This window comes from Mirounga angustirostris, unplaced genomic scaffold (assembly GCF_029215605.1).
Source record: "Mirounga angustirostris isolate CCGP_5_RB_7025 unplaced genomic scaffold, mMirAng1.0.hap1 SCAF_15, whole genome shotgun sequence".
NCBI classification, from domain to species: Eukaryota; Metazoa; Chordata; class Mammalia; order Carnivora; family Phocidae; genus Mirounga; species Mirounga angustirostris.
Genome location: NW_026991723.1, coordinates 85,544,619 through 85,561,549, shown reverse-complemented (window position 1 = coordinate 85,561,549; position 16,931 = coordinate 85,544,619). Strand labels below are relative to the sequence as shown.

General features: G+C 46.9%; 1 protein-coding gene across 7 annotated transcripts in view; it reads right to left on the bottom strand.

Annotated features, from left to right (window-relative positions):
* The window catches only part of RALGPS1 (Ral GEF with PH domain and SH3 binding motif 1), a 315,913-nt gene that overhangs the window by 193,613 nt on the left and 105,369 nt on the right, over positions 1-16,931 (bottom strand). The window lies entirely within an intron of this gene.

Below are 16,931 nucleotides of genomic sequence, written 5' to 3'. Positions count from 1 at the left end.
ACGGTGCTTGAGCCCTGACTCCTCCCTTTCCTTTCTGGAGGGTTCCTTTCCAAGATGTTCCTCTCCACTCGGCATCTCCCCATCCAGCTGCTCTGATGATCACTAGGGCCACTTCTCTCAAGGCTGCCCGTTCAGGGGTTTTTGCTTTCCCAACTTCCAAGGACACTCTGGCCTCTAATGAGTCTCCAGTGGCATGACAGCCCCTGAGACCCATTCATTAGCCTAGGGGTCCTCCCATAGACAGAGCCGGGTCAGCAGCCCCTAGGAACCTAGAATTCTGTAAGACGGCATGCAGATTAGGTCCACAGAATAGCCCCAACTTGCACCTTCTGGCACTTGGCCTCAGATTCAACATGCACAAAACCACATTCTCCAAGTGCCCCACCACCCCCATCATCTGCTTGACTCCTGGCCACTCAGTTGCTCGGGCCTCTCTGCACATGACCCAGCCCCGCACAGCATTTCTTTCAGGCCTCTGTCCTCCCTGTCTTGCTCTCTCACCTAAGGCCTTGGTACCTATTGCTCCCTCTGCCAGAGATATTCCTTCTCCTCCCCTTCACCTGACCAACTCCACATCATTGCTCAGGTCTTGGCTCATAGATCATTTGTCCAGACAAGCTTTCCTGAACCCCCTCTGCCACCCTAAACCAAGTCGGCTGCCCCTTCTGTGTGTTCCTGTGGCATATGTAACACCCCGACAGTGGCCCTTACTATTCCTTACTGACATGCTTATTGAACAGGCTGTCTTCCCTCCCTAGACTACAAACGCTGTGCAGGGGTAGCACCTAAGGATCGAATGTGTTCACTTTTGTATGTCCAGCTCCCAAGTAAGGACCTGGCCATAGCAGGCACTGAGTAACTAATTGCAGACTGAATGGGAGGTATCCTCTATCAACTGGCAGGAAGTCAAGTGATTTGAAAAACTGAGTTTCCCAGACAGTGGAGGTTCAACTCTTTAAGCACAGCAACTTTTTATTCAGTGAGTCAATGAAAATGTACTGAACAAATACTGTGTGCCCAGCACCGTGCCCAGCATTTGAGAGACAAAGACATCGGGTGTGATCATGCCCCTGAGTTTCAGAGTCTTTGGAACCTAAGGAAAGCTATGGGCTCCCTCCCCAGTAAAATGTGAGTAACACAATCGTGAAATTTTGTACACAATGTATCTTAACATTAAATGTCAATGGAAAAATCTTTTCAGAGATTATTTCTCTCTGACTTTTTCTTTTTTTATTTAAGGTTTTAATTATTTATTTGAGAGAGAGAGGGAGAGCACAGAAGGAGAGTGAGAGGGAGAAGCAGACTCCCCACTGAGCCGAGAGCCCAACACGGGGCTCGATCCCAGGACCCTGAGACCATGACCCGAGCTGAAGGCAGACGCTGAACCAACTGAGCCACCTAAGCGTCCCTCTCTGATTTTTTCAAGCAAAAATAAAAAAGTAATACCAACAACCTGAAAAGAATCAAAAGAAATTCAAACTGTGTCAAAAGGGCAAACAAGAGCCATAATGTGGCCCCTGCCACAGCCCGGCATAAGAGAGGCAGTTACCAAGGGCTGACATGTGGATCCTTGACCCCAGCACCTGGCTCTACCCCTGACCAGCCCTATGACTCTGGGGTCATCGATTAATCTCTCTGGCCTCAGTCTTCTCATTTGAAAATGCAGATAATAAAAGTGCCTACCTTATAAAATCATTGTGGATATTCAGTGGTTCAGTTTATGTAAAATTATTAGAACAGCAACTAACACATAGTAAGCTTTCAAAAAATATAGGTAAAATTAATATTACTGAACTTTGCAAAGTTAATAATGTAAAGCATTCCTTGACATCCAACACACATGATGCTCCTCGACACATAACATGTTGACATCCAGTCAACTTTACTTTTTGTTTACCAACAGCTGCTAAGAACCCTGACTCCCAGAGGAAGGCCCTGGCCCACCAGACCATCGCTCCCAAAGCCCACTGATGAGAGTCACCGAGTATCAGATGTTGAGCACTAGCACCATTCTCCACGAGTTTTCCAGCTGAATCAATGCCCCACCATTTTCTCTTCTCTCGAGCCACCAAGGAAAGCAATATAAAGGTCTCCTTCACTGATGGGTTGTCCCCAAGGAAGGACTATGTCCATACTCCCTCTGCATGTTTGGCTGAGCAGCCGAAGCCTTCCAAAGAGAAGGGCACCGCTTCCAGGTGTCTCCAGATTTCTGCTGCTGAGGGCTTACCATGCCTCTGCCACTCCCAGGCTGCACAAACATTTCTTCCAGCAGCAGAAAGTTTACAGACTTGCCCAACCCAATCTCCTCTTCTAGAGGGCAGCATGGCCAAAACCGCCCATTTTTCAGAAACAACTATAGTGGTGAATTGATTTACCTCATTCACAGGGCCAAAAATATCTAGTAAGGAAGCCAAGTCATGAATGAATTCCTCTTTCTCTGTTTTGTGTGTTTTCCTTTACTTTCAAAGAAAAGAAAAATAGAACTTCAGTTTGAAGTTCAGTCAAGTACTTCAAGATCTGTCCTTTGGAGAGCCAGTGAACTCCTTGTGTAGTGGGAGCAGCTTTCTGTTCTGCTCCATTGCACAGCAAAACCTCCCGGGGAGGCTGGAACTCAAGGCCCCAGCACTGACAGAACTGCAGGCTTTCAAAGCAGGCTTTCAGGACCACTGCAGTCTTTCACATCAACACTGGCACAGGAAGTCCCAGCCACAGTGGCAGGTGGGCCTCCTCACTTCATCAAAGCTGCAACACCAGATGTGTGGCCAGACAAAGCAGATGCTTCATCCATGCAAGATAGCCTTGACATTCCTTTCAGTCAAAATTGAGCTTGGCAAAGAAACGGATTGCCATCTTGAAGACTTGGAAGTTTCCCAAAGGAGCTCACAATATAAGAATTGTTTTTGGATGGTGAAAACATACAGGTAACAGAAACGAACAGGAGCTGGATGCACCAAGATTGTCATTAACTGTTTGTGCAACGAATTTCAAAAGAAATGGCACAGCTGCTGATTCTTTCCATGATCTACTTCAAAATACCAGAAGACAGGTCAGCTCTTCTAGAAATGATACCAGTTGACACAGGAACTGCTTTAATCTCCTTCGTCTGCTCTGAGTCACAGCTCAGCTCAGCCGGGTCCAAGTTACGGGGCTTCATCAGGTTCTCTCCTGTCGGGAGTGACATCTTTGGCAATTTTGAAGCCTGTTTCAAAACAAGGCTTTCGTGTTGGGGTAAGTCCAACTTTTGGAAAACGGCAGGCCTTTCCAAGTCAAGCGTCCTTCTCCTCAATAAGGTTTCTTCCCCCATCTCCCCCGCCCCACCATGCAGCTTTGGGAGGTGGGTGCTCCTTCCCACTTCCAGGTGTCATGTGATCACTGCAAAGCATCCTATCACTGCAGCCTGAATTTCTGGTTATGAAAGTAAGACCAAAGATTACATAAGCTTCACTGCACTCTTTCATTTGACATTTTCTAACTTAAGCTAGGATCAATGTAAATGCAAACAGATGCACATAGTCATAAAGGTAAGGTATGATTTTTATAAATTCCTTTCTCAGGGAAAACGTTATATAACAGAACACAGCAACAGTGAAAACTATCATCACCCAGATGTATGTGGTGGAATCCTATGCCATCCTACACACGTTCAGAGTAGAATGATACCTTAATATAATTTGAGAAAAATAACTTTTTTCCCACAAAAGATAGTTTTCAAAATGAAGAAGTTTTCAAAAGAAGGAGGCTTTTGCTTCTATTTAAGACAAAAACAGACTGAACTACTGATAGTGATAGAATTTAGAGTGGAGGTTACACTTGGGGGTAATAGTGACTGGGAAGGGCGTGAGACAGGCTGCCGGGGTATCGGTGCATTCTATATTTTGCTCCAGTGGCAGTTATGTGGTCTGTTTATTTTGTTGTATCTTTAAGACTTATGCACTTTACTATATGTACTTCAAAAAATCTCTTTAAAAGACAATAAGAATGTGTGGGATGAAGCTAAAACAATGCTTAGAAGGAAATTTACGGCACTAGACACCTACATTAGAAATGAAGAAAGGGGCGCCTGGGCGACTCAGTCGTTGAGCGTCTGCCTTCGGCTCAGGTCATGATTCCAGGGTCCTGGGATCGAGCCCTGCATCAGGCTCCCTACTCAGCAGGAAGCTTGCTTCTCCCTCTCCCACTCCCCCTGCTTGTGTTCCTGCTCTCGCTATCTCTCTCTCTGTCAAATAAATAAAATCTTTAAAAAAAAAAAAATGAAGAAAGGCTGCAAATCATTGACCTTAGTTAGCTTCCACTTTAAGAAACTAGAGGAGCAAATTAAACCTAAAGTAAGCAGAAGAAAGTAAATAATAAAAAATATGAACAGAAATCAATGGACTAGAAAACAGAAAAGTAATTGAAAAAAATTAATGGAACTAAAAGCTCTTTGAGATCAATAAAATCGATAAACTTAGCCAGACTGAGCAGGAAAAAGGAAAGGAGACACAAATTATCCATACCAGGAATGAGAGAGGGAAAATCATTACAGATCCTATAGATATTAAAAGAATAAGGGAGTATCATGAAATACTTCATGTGAATAAATTTAACTTAGATAAAATGGACAAACTCATTCAAAAAACACAAAGCTTACTAAAAACAGAAGCAGATTACCTGAATAACTCCATATCTATTAGAGAAATTGAATTCATTTTTTTTAAGAGGGGAGAGACAGACAGACAGAGAGATGGGGGGAGGGGTGGAGGAAAAGGCAGAGAGAGAATCTTTAGCAGGCTCCATGCCCAGTGCAGAGCCCAATGTGGGGCTTGATCTCATGACCCTGAGATCATGACCTGAGCCAAAATCAAGAGTCGTACTCTTAACCGAATGAGCCACTCAGGCACCCCGAGAAGTTTAATTCATAGTTAAAAAATTTTCCACAACAATCTGCAACTGCACTCCTTGTCCAAAGGAATTGAAAACTTACATCCCCACAAAAACCTAGATATCCCTCACTAGGGCAGGTAAATGGATAAACAGTGGCACCTCCAGGTGATGGAACATTATTCAGCAATAAGAAGACATGAGCCATCACATCATGAAGAGACACGGAAGAATCTTAGGTATACATTACTAAATGAAAGAAGCCTATGTAACTGTCTGATTCCAACTCCATGACATACTGGAAAACGCAAAGCTATGGAGACACTAAAAAGAGCAGTAACTGCCAGAGGTTGGGGGAGAGGGAGGGATGGACGGGTATAGCACAGAGCATTTTCAGAGCAGTGAAACAAGTATGTATGATACTATAATGGTGGATACATGTCATTGTGTATTTGTCAAAACCTATACAACTCCAAGAATGAACTCTAACGTAAACTATGGGCTTTGGGTAAAAATGATTCATCTTTTTTTTTTTTTTTTACACGTTTACAATCATGAATTGTAACAAATGTACCACTCTGATGGGGATGTTGATAGTGTGGGAGGCTGTGCATGTGGGGGCAGGGAATACGTGGGAACTTTTTGTACTTTCTGCTTCAGTTTTCTGTGAACCTAAAACTACTCTATAAAACAGTCTATTTAGGGGTGCCTGGGTGGCTCAGTCGTTAAGCATCTGCCTTCGGCTCAGGTCATGATCCTAGGGTGCTGGGATCGAGCCCCATGTCGGGCTCCCTGCTTGGCAGGAAACCTGCTTCTCCCTCTCCCACTCCCCCTGCTTGTGTTCCCTCTCTCACTGTGTCTCTCTCTGTCAAATAAATAAATAAAATCTTTTAAAAAAAAATAAATAAATAAATAAATAAGTCTATTTAAAAGGAAAAAATGAAAACCTTTCCACAAAGAAAACTCCAGGTCCACATGGCTCTGCTGGTCAAATCTACCAAATATTTACGAAAAATCATATGAATTCTACATAAACTCTACTGGAAAACTGAGAAGAAAGGAATGCTTCCCAACCTAGTTTAAGAGGTCAGCATGGGGCACCTGGGTGGCTCAGTTGGCTGAATTTCTGACTCTTAATTTCAGCTCAAATCGAATCTCAGGGTCATGAGATCGAGCCCCGAGTTAGGCCCCACACTCAGCATGGAATCTGCTTGTCCCTCTCCCTCTCCCTCTACCCCCTCCCCCACCGCATGGGCTTGTGCCTGTGCACATACTCTATCATAGACAGATAGATAGATAGATAGATCGATCAGCATGACACTGATACCAAAACCAGAAAAAGACATTTTACATGAAAAGAAAAATACAAACCAATATTCCTCATGAACACAGATGCAAAAATTCTTTTTTTTTCTTTTTTTTAATTTTATTCTTATGTTAATCCCCATACATTACATCATTAGTTTTAGATGAAGTGTTCCATGATTCATTGTTTGTGCACAACACCCAGTGCTCCATGCAGAACGTGCCCTCCTCAATACCCACCACCAGGTCAACCCATCCTCCCACCCCCCTCCCCTCTAGAACCCTCAGTTTGTTTTTCAGAGTCTATCGTCTCTCATGGTTCGTCTACAGATGCAAAAATTCTTAACAGAATTTTAGCATATCGAATCCAACAATATACAAAAAGGATTCTACATCATGACCAAGTGGAGTTTATCATAGGAACGCAAGTTTAGTTTAATATTCAAAAATCAATCATGCAATTCTCCACAGTAACAGACTAAAAAAGAAAAATCACGGTATCTCAATAGATGCAGGAAAAGCATTTAATAAAACCCTACACATCCATTCCAGATAAAAATTCTCAGCAAATTAGGATCAGAAGGGAATATCCTCAACCTGATAAATGGCAAATGAAAAACGTGCAGCTAACAGCTAACATCATCCTTAACCACGAAAGACAACTTTTCCCTCAAGACCAGAAACAAGCCAAAGATACCTGCTCCCACCACTTCTACCCAACACTGTATTAGAGGCTATGGCCAGCGAATAAGGCAAATCAGGGAAATAAAAGCATCCAGTTTAGAAACAAAGAAATAAGACTGTTATTCACAGAAAAATCATCTGTGTAGAGAATTCTACAGAACCTACAAAAGAGCTAGTAGAATAAGTGAGTTTAGCAAAGCTATAAGATATAAGGTCAATTAAAACATTTCTATGTTTCTATAAACTAGGAACGAATAATTGGAATTTAATTTAAATAAAATAACATTTACAGCAGCATAGAAAATGCAACACTTGGGAATCAATCTGACAAAAGATGTGTAAGATCTATACACTGAAAACTACAACATTACTGAAACAAATTAAAGAAGATCCAAATGTTTGGATACACACAGTGTGTTCATGGTTCAGGTGATTCAGTATTGTTAAGATGTCAACTGTCCCCAAATTGATCTACAGATTGAATGTGATCATAATTAAGAGCAGGCATTTTTTAAAAAAGATTTTATTTACTTATTTGTCAGAGAGAGAGAGAGCACAAGCAGGGGGAGTGGCAGGCAGAGGGAGAAGCAGGCTCCCTGTTGAGCAAGGAGCCGGATGAAGGACTTGATCCCAGGACCCTGGGATCATGACCTGAGCTGAAGGCAGACGCTTAACTGACTGAGCCACCCAGGCGTCCCAACAGCAGGCATTTTTGTAAAGCTACAAGCTGATTTTTAAATTCATATGGAAATGCAAAGGACTAAAATAGCCAAGACAATTTTGAAACAGAAGAACACATTTTAAGAACTGATTCTACCTGATTCCAAGAAGACCGTGGAGGGTGTGGGAAAGGAGAGAGGGACTGCAAGGAGCATGAGGAAACCTTCTGGGTGATGGGTATGTTTACTGCTTCGATTTGATGATGGTTTCACAGATATATACATTCAATCTCATCGAATTGTTGGCTTTATTTATGCATGGTTTGTTATAGAACTATTACACCTCAATGAAGCTGAAAAAAATCTCATTCAGTTCTCATGTCCAATTTTTTAGGTAGTTATATTATCATCTCCATTTTATACAGAAATGAAAATGAGACTCAGAGACAGTAAGTGACAAGTGTGGTCACACAGATACACACCTAATCCTTCTCACTCCAGAGCCCAAGCTCTTAAGCTCTGGGCCATATAGAAAGAAACACTTTTCTTTCTTTTTTTTTTTTTTTAAAGATTTTATTTATTTATTTGTGAGAGAGAATGAGAGACAGAGAGCACGAGAAGGAGGAGGGTCAGAGGGAGAAGCAGACTCCCCGCTGAGCAGGGAGCCCAATGCGGGACTCAATCCCGGGACTCCAGGATCATGACCTGAGCCGAAGGCAGTCGCTTAACCGACTGAGCCACCCAGGCACCCGAAACACTTTTCTATCTGCCTCTCATTCATTAAGTATTGACAAGTATTGATCCTATAATGTGACATTGTGCCGGGGCACCTGGGTGGCTCAGTCAGTTAAGCATCTGCCTTTGGCTCAGGTCATGATCTCAGGTCCTGGGATGGAACCTCATATTGGGCTCCACGCTCAGCGGGGAGTCTGCTTCTCCCTCTGCTCCAACCCCCTCCCCGCCCCGTCATGCTTGCTCTCTCTCGCTCTCTCTCAAACAAATAAATTAAAAAAAAAAAAAAAAAAGGTGGCACTGTGCCTGGAGTAAGGGACCACAGCAGTGACACAGAAGGTCCTTCCCTCGGAGAGCCCGACACATGGCCCAGGGTCCTTCTTAGTCTGACTTATTAGCACTGTTGTTCCTTTTCTCCTTGCCACATCCCTGACTCCTCTCAAAAGAGAAGAAATACCTTGTGAGTTTCTGCCATGTACCGGGCCGTCAGCCTGGGACAGGCATCATTTCTACTTTACCGAAAAAGAAACGTGCAGGAACCTGGCATGATCACAGCTAGAGAGTAGCAGAGCCAGGGTACAAATGCAGACCTTCCTGCCCAGGAATCTTAGGGTCCTCCAGTCACATCAAACTGCCCGGAATCATGCAGCTGTTCTTAACACAGAGTCCACATGAACCTTGTTTTCCTTGCAGACAAAAATCACAACCAGGCGCCAAATCCCCAAGGATAAAAACAGCTGTTCACCAAAGGTTCTGTTTTATGTTATTAATTCATTTAAAAGGAAATTTGGTTTCTAACCAGCACTATTGTCATATCCACACCCAAGAAGGGAGAAAAAATGAGTCTGGAAGGTGCGAAGTGCTGGTTTCCTTGGATCAAATACGCTGCTGGCCTATGTCTGCAGCCAGACCTGACTCCTGTCCCGGCGGCTCTCCCCACCCTTCAGACAAGTGTTTTTCTGGGGCTCAGGGAGGGACTCCAACCCCTCCCTCCATCATGAGTGGAGGTGGGGGGAAGCCTTTTCCACTTGTTTCCATTGTGACAAGAAGTCATTACAATGGGGAGGGCAGCTACTAGGAAATGAGAAGCAAGTAACAAATGCAAACTCAGAGCAGTCACAGATGAGAGAGGCGGCTGCTCAGGCTTCCGGGGCGAACATCAGTGCCGGCGAGCCTTACGCGGGAAGCCACCCGCCCCACGTCTTGGCCCCCACTGGGGGGCACCTGGACCACCCCCTACTACCTAACTCAGTTTTTTGAACCAAGGGAGGCACTGCAGCACCGAAGTGAGGACGATTCAATGAGATAGTACCATTATTATCACTGCCACATCCTAAATGTATTCAGTAAGTAACATCAGGATGGGGCACTGTGCTGGGTCACAGGATATGGAGGGAAGAGCACTGGCACGATCCCCGCGTCCATGGAGTTTATAACCAAGAAGGCAGACAGACTGGAAAGAACTAATTATTCAAACTTTTAAAAGTCATGACATTTCAGCACAACGGTGAGAAGTGCTATGCATGGCAAGTGGGAGACAGTATTGTGAGCGTGAGGGGAACGTGCACAACTCCCAGTCTAGTGCTCCCAGCTGCTGGCTCCACCTCTGCGATGGGGGGCTGGGGGGACGCCACTGGGGAGGCTGTGAGTGGCACGGAGCAGCAGGCTTGGGCTGGCTGAGGCTGGGAGGTCTGCTGCTGGCCCCTCACACCGCCTGCCGCCTGGCCGGCAGGGTAGAAGTGTGCATCCAAGGAGCAGTGGGGAGCCTCAGAGGGTTCTAGGCAGGACAGGGTCAGACGGTGGCTTTGGAAAGATGTCTCTGGATACAGCAAGGAGCTTGGGAAGCAGGATGAAGTGTGAGGAGATGTGATCAGAGGAGAGGTGGCAGAGGCTCAGGCTAGGCTGGGGTAGTGGTCTGAGAAAACTGCCCAGCATGTGACCTGAGAGAGGGGTTTTAATGATGTCATTGAAACCGATCTCTTTACAAATAACTGCCTGCTGGCAACGAGCTTCCCTTCTCCTAGGGCCAAACGCTGTGATTCCAAGGAGCAGCAAAGACACACAGGGTTTGTCTGACATCCAACACTGACCTCGGCTTTCTGGAATGCCCGCTTCTTCAGAGCAGGCAACCCGGCATCCAGACAAAAGGCCAGAGGGTCAGGTTCCTGAACCCACAGGCAGTGTTTTCCTGCACTGCAACGTGTCATGTGGCCCAGAGGAAATGGTGTACTTCAGCAGGGAGTCTTCCATTCCTGCAGGCCAGCCCTGAGGCAGGCCAGCCCTTCAGCAAACCAACAGATGCTGGTTGAGTCATGTGCAGAGGCCTCAAGCCCTGAGGCAGGAAGGGTGAAGCCAAATCTCTCTAGAGTTAAGTGCCCCACAGGGATGCAAAAGCCCTCTGGAGAAAGCCTCTTTGCCCCAAAACATTCATGAATGCTGCTCCCTCCTTCGTTCTAAGCCATCTGCCTTTCTCTCTAAGCCCCAGCTGCCCTCCGGGGGCACAGTGAGGACAGCAGAGGACTGCAAGCCCACCGAGACCAGCCCTTGCCTGCCTTCTGCTAACACTGAGCTCCTGGCCTGAGCCCTGAAGCCTGGTGGCAAGTGCTGGTGATACTCTAGTCCTTTACCTCAGGCAGCTCCCAGTCTAGGCGCTCAGCTGTCTTCTGGGGGAGCCCAGGCTACCTCCTGGCACCTCCATCCCCCCTCTGTGTTGCTGTCAGCACCCTTGCCTTTGGCTCTGGCCCACGGTCTCCTCCTCTCACTCTCCTGCTCTCATCTCGAGGGACGTCACTAAACTGGCTGGTGTGCCTTCTCACCCCTGGGTCACACCACACCCCCGCCTCCTCCAGGAGAGACCTTCATTGTCCTCCCACTACAGCTCCTGCCAAGCACAGTGTCCAGAGCCACCCCAACTCACAGACCCTGCACTCTGCCATCATTCTCCCTCAATGACCTCCTGGCCTCCAGCTCGTTCTCTGACTCCAACCCAAATCTGCGCTTTGCCCCCTGCTCGACCTCTGGTCCCTCAGTCCTTCTTGAGTCTTCCAGGCCGTCAGCCCTCTCCAGCCCTTCCGGCTTCCCTCCCCCAGGGTAAACATGACTGACGCCCCTGCTCTGCTTCCAGGCTCCCTGAGCCTCCTTCTGTCTTGGGAGCTACTTCCCCTGCCTCCTCCTCTGCCCACTGCCCTTCCTTCTGCTCCCTGAACGCACAGTCCACTCCCCTCTGTCCTGTTTCTTCTCGTCTCAGGCCTCACAGCACCCTCATAACCAGCTTAATGCCAGGGCCCCCTCCTCTCCTGGGCTGCCCGCCCTGGCCTCACACACACTATTGCAAAGCTCCTAATCGGTCTCCTGAGTCCGGATGGTTCTGTCTCCGACAGCGAGAATAAACATGCTAAAACACAATCTGCCCATGTTATTCCCTTTCTGAAATACTTCAGTGGATCCCCGAGTCCAACAATGTAGAGCTCCGCCTCCTGCCCATCCCTCCCCCCAACTCTCCTTGACGTCTCTGCATCCCCCAAATACCTCCTGTCTACTGTATGTTCACATAGCTGTTCCTCCCTCTCACTGGATTGTGCCCACCCCTCTGACCCCTTCATCTGTGCCTCTCCAGCACGTAGCCCAGCAGACTGATGAATGAACGACTGAGTGAGCGAGTGAAGGTCAGTCACTACTGGGGACTCTGGCAGTGGGGATGGCAGCAAAAACTGGGAAAAACACAGGCACACAAAGAAGCTTTCCATGTCACTGAACTTGGTAGCATTAAGGCTCGTTTCCTTCATACTCAGGCCCACTAGACACCCCGAGCCTCTGGGACCCTGCATGCCCCCAGCTGTCAGTGGGCGAAAGAATGACACAACGACTTCTGGTAAGCCCTTGTTATGCTCACATTCCTAGCAATGTCAACGCATCCCTGTGCGCCCCTGTGCGCCGAGGAGCACAGAACCGAGAGAGCAGCAAGCTCGCCTTTTCTTCTCCCCAGCCACCAGGCACCAAAAGTAGTGTTAAATCTCACTGAATACATTATCTGCCTTTTCAATGAGTTATTCACTCTGCCTGAAATGCCCTTCCTAACTCCTATCCCCTTCCCCAAACCACCCAAAAACTACAACCGCTTTCAGCCTTCAAGGCTCAGTGCCAATGTGCCAACTCCAAGGCAGAGCGACTCTCCCCAGCAATGTCCGCAGGGTCCTGGGGCACCACGGTGTGAGTCCTCATCTAGACCTCGGCTTCACGAAGGCCAACCGGGTACCAGGATGTGAACTTAGACCTCAAGGATTCCAGGAAGAAGGCTCTTACCCACTCCGCTATTCAAAGCACTGCATCCTCAGGGCCAGCAGCCCCAACACGGGCACGGCTGAATGTTCTGCTGAGCACAGCCCCGCGTCCGTAATGCACACAGCCTCTTCCAACTGTGCACCAGAGACAGCAAACAGCCACAAGCCATCAGGAGCTGAGAGCCTGCAGGCACTTTACTAAGTTCTCACACACCCACTGTAAGGTTAAAACTGTGATTTCTCCCATTTTACACAAGAAAACGGAAGCATAAAGAGAATGAGTAACTTGTCCAAAGTCTGAGCTCCTCAGGGTGAGGCCAGGACTCAACCCCGGCTTTGTCAGATGAGTCCCTGCTCTCGAACACCATGTGGGTGAGTGGACCTGGCGGCCCAGTGTGGACAGAGCCCTGGGCTGAGGAACGCGCAGACCGTGCTCATTGTCAGCACCTTCTAAGAAGAGCAGATCCCCCCCTGACGCTGCTCCCCATCGACATCGAAACCAATGACAAAACCAGTTCTGACAGTTCCCCTGGCCTCTGAGAATCTGCTGGGCCTTCAGTTCCATGGGCTGGGAGTTTGGGCATAATGATGGAATTGGGCATAATGACAGACAGATGTGGGAGGGAATACTGGTGGGGACAAAATGCCACCCCACAAATGTACCACACAAGGCTGCCACCACCGGGACCCCTCAGAAAGACCTCCTTCACCCCAAGCCCTGGCAGCCGGGAATCCACCACGGTGGTGACGGGTTCTGGGCCACAGTGTAGAAGTTAAACCCAGCTGTGAGCCATGAGGCTGCGAGGTTGCATCTGCATTAACTTGCCAATGTTTGATAAAATTGGTCACTTTGTCAACGGGGAACAGGGCAGTTATGGTTCTTTATTTCCTAACTTCCATTTTCCTTGTTCCCTGCCAATCCTTAACTCACCGTCTGCCAAGCTTCCTTTAAGCCCTGGGACGATACTTTTGCGGTCACCCTTGCAGAAACAAGCAGAAGCCACAGTTCTACCCTCAGTTATCAACAGCATTTGGAAATTTGAATCTTCAAAGGCTGAGCTCACCAGGCAAAACCCTTGTTTTGGGGGAAGCGGTTCCACCACAAAACAGGCACCCTGGTAATAATGTTCCCTTAATTGGTACACCCCCCACCCTTGGCGATGGGCCTAAACACAGCCAGATAACAATTCTGCTCCCGCACTTCTCCCATTCATTCCTTCTCCACTCATTCAACAAATATTGAGTATCCACGGTGTTCCAGGCACTGGAAGATCCAACAGGGTCTCTCGGGAGGCAGACTCCAGAACCGAGTGAGCATAACCCTCCTCTTCTGCCCGGATGCTTCCAAAAGCCTTCTGGGGCAGTCAAGAAGGGGTGCCCACGTAGGTATGGAAGTGGTACGAGGGAGGGAAGATAAGAAGAAAAGGTACTAAAGACAAACAAAACTGCAAAAAATGTTAAACTGCAATCCGTAGTCTGCTGGTTAATATTAACACCGATACTATTATTTTTAAACTACTGTGTATGTATGTATATATATATACATATATATATATGATGAGATAATACAAAAATGTAATTATTTAATGTTGTTAGAAACCCAAACTGTCAGTGTAAAAGAAATCATATGAAAATCAAGGGAATTAAGCTCACAACACTGTAATGTTAGATTTGAGTTGGAAAGATCAACATTATATCAGTCACATGTCAACAAGATAATGTAATATAACAAACAACCCTCAAATCTCAAAGGCTTACAACAGCAATATTTATTTCACAGTCAGGGGTTGGTGGAGATGGCTGCAGTTCAGCCAATCTCCACTGGGCTCACTGGGGCGGGACCAGGTTAGGCTAGAATTCGGGCTCTGGGTTCGGTTCAGGTCATCTATGACATCCTCACTTGGGGACTCAGGCTAAACAAGCAAGAGCTACCCATATATCACAGCGAGTGGAAGTTCCAAGAGGGCTGGTCATGCCTCTCACTCACCACGTGCATGCTGTCACTTATGCCCAAGGCACAGGGCCAAGTCCAAAGTCAATAGGATGAGAAACAGACACCACCCACAGGGAAGTCATGACAAGGATGAGGAGGGAAGGAAGAATGTGGAGAAAGAACACCACCTACCCTAATTATGAACTCATGACTTTTCCTTTTATTTTTTTATTACCTTTTTAAAGAGAGAGAGAGCGAGCACACAAACAGGCAGGGGCAGAGGGAGAGGGAGAGAGAATCCCAAGCAGGCTCCATGCTCAGCACACAGCCTGACACAGGGCTCAATCCCACGACCCCAAGATCATGATCCGAGCAGAAACCGAGTCAGACACTCAACCAGCTGAGCCACCCAAGTGCCCCATGACTTTTCCTTTGAAAAAATAAGTATTTCTTCACCCTGTCCACCAAAAGGGCCTAAAAGCAACTGCAACCTCCTCTCATGAGCATACTCTCACCCAGATTGTGGTTTCTGAATATTCATCTCCAGTAAAAGAAACCAGCACCCCAAAGACACACCCGATTCTAGGTCTTCAGCAGGAATTGTACAACATAACATTGATATAGCTCGTTGTGCCAAAGAGCAAGGAAGCCAACCAAACCAAGGGGATCGTGTTAAAAGGATACAGGTGGTGATACGAAAGGGCTCCCACTGGTTAAAGACGGCACAATTTACATATCAAAAAGAATAGTGACTACAACTCACTGAAACAGAGATTCCCAGCCCCTCTCTAACTCTATGGGATCAACATCTCCAAGGATGGAGCCCAGGCATCTGTATTTCTTTACAGATTCTGATGCATAGGCCGCAAGGAAAAGCACCAGTCCACAGGCTTCCTGATCTTCTGCGAGTGCAGGTCACTTGCTCTCAGATGCTGGCCTCTGCTTCCTGGGAAGTCTTGTCAAACTTGTAACTGTCCTTATTCATGTCCCTCCAACTCTGGGGTGGTCCAGCCACAATGTGGCAGGCATCATCAAGAGGAAAAACTCTAGTTTTCTGTCTGCTAACAAGAATAACAACAGCAGAAATGCTGGGGCAGCTCCCAGGATCCTCCTTTTAACCACAGTTTTGACAATGACAGTGAGGAACAAACTCTTCCATTTTTAGCTAAAGTAGATCCAAGACATTCAAGTTTGGGGTTTCTCCAGATACCTCAAAGGAATTAGTTTTCAATCCTCACGCTGTATCAGAATCACCTGGTAACCTTCTACAAAATGGGGCTGACTAGGCTCCAGGCCCTGACCCAGAGATCCAGACCCAATGGTCAAGTGTGGAGTCTGGGCACCCCACGTTTCAGAGGCTGCCAGGTGATTCTGACGTGCAGCCCCAATTACAACCACAGCTCCAAGCGAAAATCTTGAAGGTAAAACATCTCCACTTTAATGTCTTATCACAATTTGAATCAAGGTATGTCTTGGATGAGGCACCTTCCAAACCTCAGTGCCCTGGGGAAAAGCCTTGGTATGCCCCTAGCTCTGCCTCTAAAGAACTCCCCACCATCTTCCCTCCTACAATGAGCCTGAGCAGCCACGCCAGCTTCCCTGGGCACATGCAGGTTCAAGATTCAGGGCTCACGGCCTCTCCCAGATGCTCAGGACAAAGAATAAAGAAAGATCCAAATGTCTAAACAGCTCCAGATCAAAGCTAAGCAGAGCACATGATCACAAAGAGCTGCAAGCTGAGAACTAAGGCAACCATCACACAAATACTCCCCTAAAAGTCTCCAAGAGGTAGAGAGTTGTTTTATTTTTTTTTTTAATTAGAAAGAATGGATAATTTCATGTTAGAAGATAACAGTAAAAAACGGGAAGTCAGCCAATTCAACAAATCAAACACAGCTCCGCTCCCCAAACCTCATGAACACAGCATGCGTGTGCACACACACAATACTACAAATTACTGCCACGTCTTCACACAAATGCTGAGCGCAGCTAGAAGTACTAGTTTCCTCCTAATTTGCAGTAGGTTAGATGCCAGCTCTCAGAAGGCCTGGATCCTTTGTCATCTGGTTTTTTATTAAAATATGCTGCTTTTCTCAAAGCCTTAACAGCTACCATACTGTAAGAGGAAGGGCTGCGTGTCAAGAGTTCTGGAATTCACACCATGGTTGCAGCACTTTCTGACGTATCTCCCCATGTACACCCCTCTTCTCTAAAATGTGCACCCCATTCACCAGACTGGGTCCCCTCAGCTGTGCTCGCTCATCTTGGCCACATACTCCTGGCCTAGGTCACGAAGCAGCATGAGTCACGTGGCTCAGCCAGGCTGGACTGAGAGCTGCTGGTCTCAGTCTGGAAGGTGGCCTAAAGGAGGATCATATAAATTCGAGCCCTTCGGAGAGGCCAGGTTGGACCATGCGAACAGACAGGAAAGAAGGGAGGAGAGTGGAAGAGAGGAAAAAGCAGAGACAAGAGGCAGAG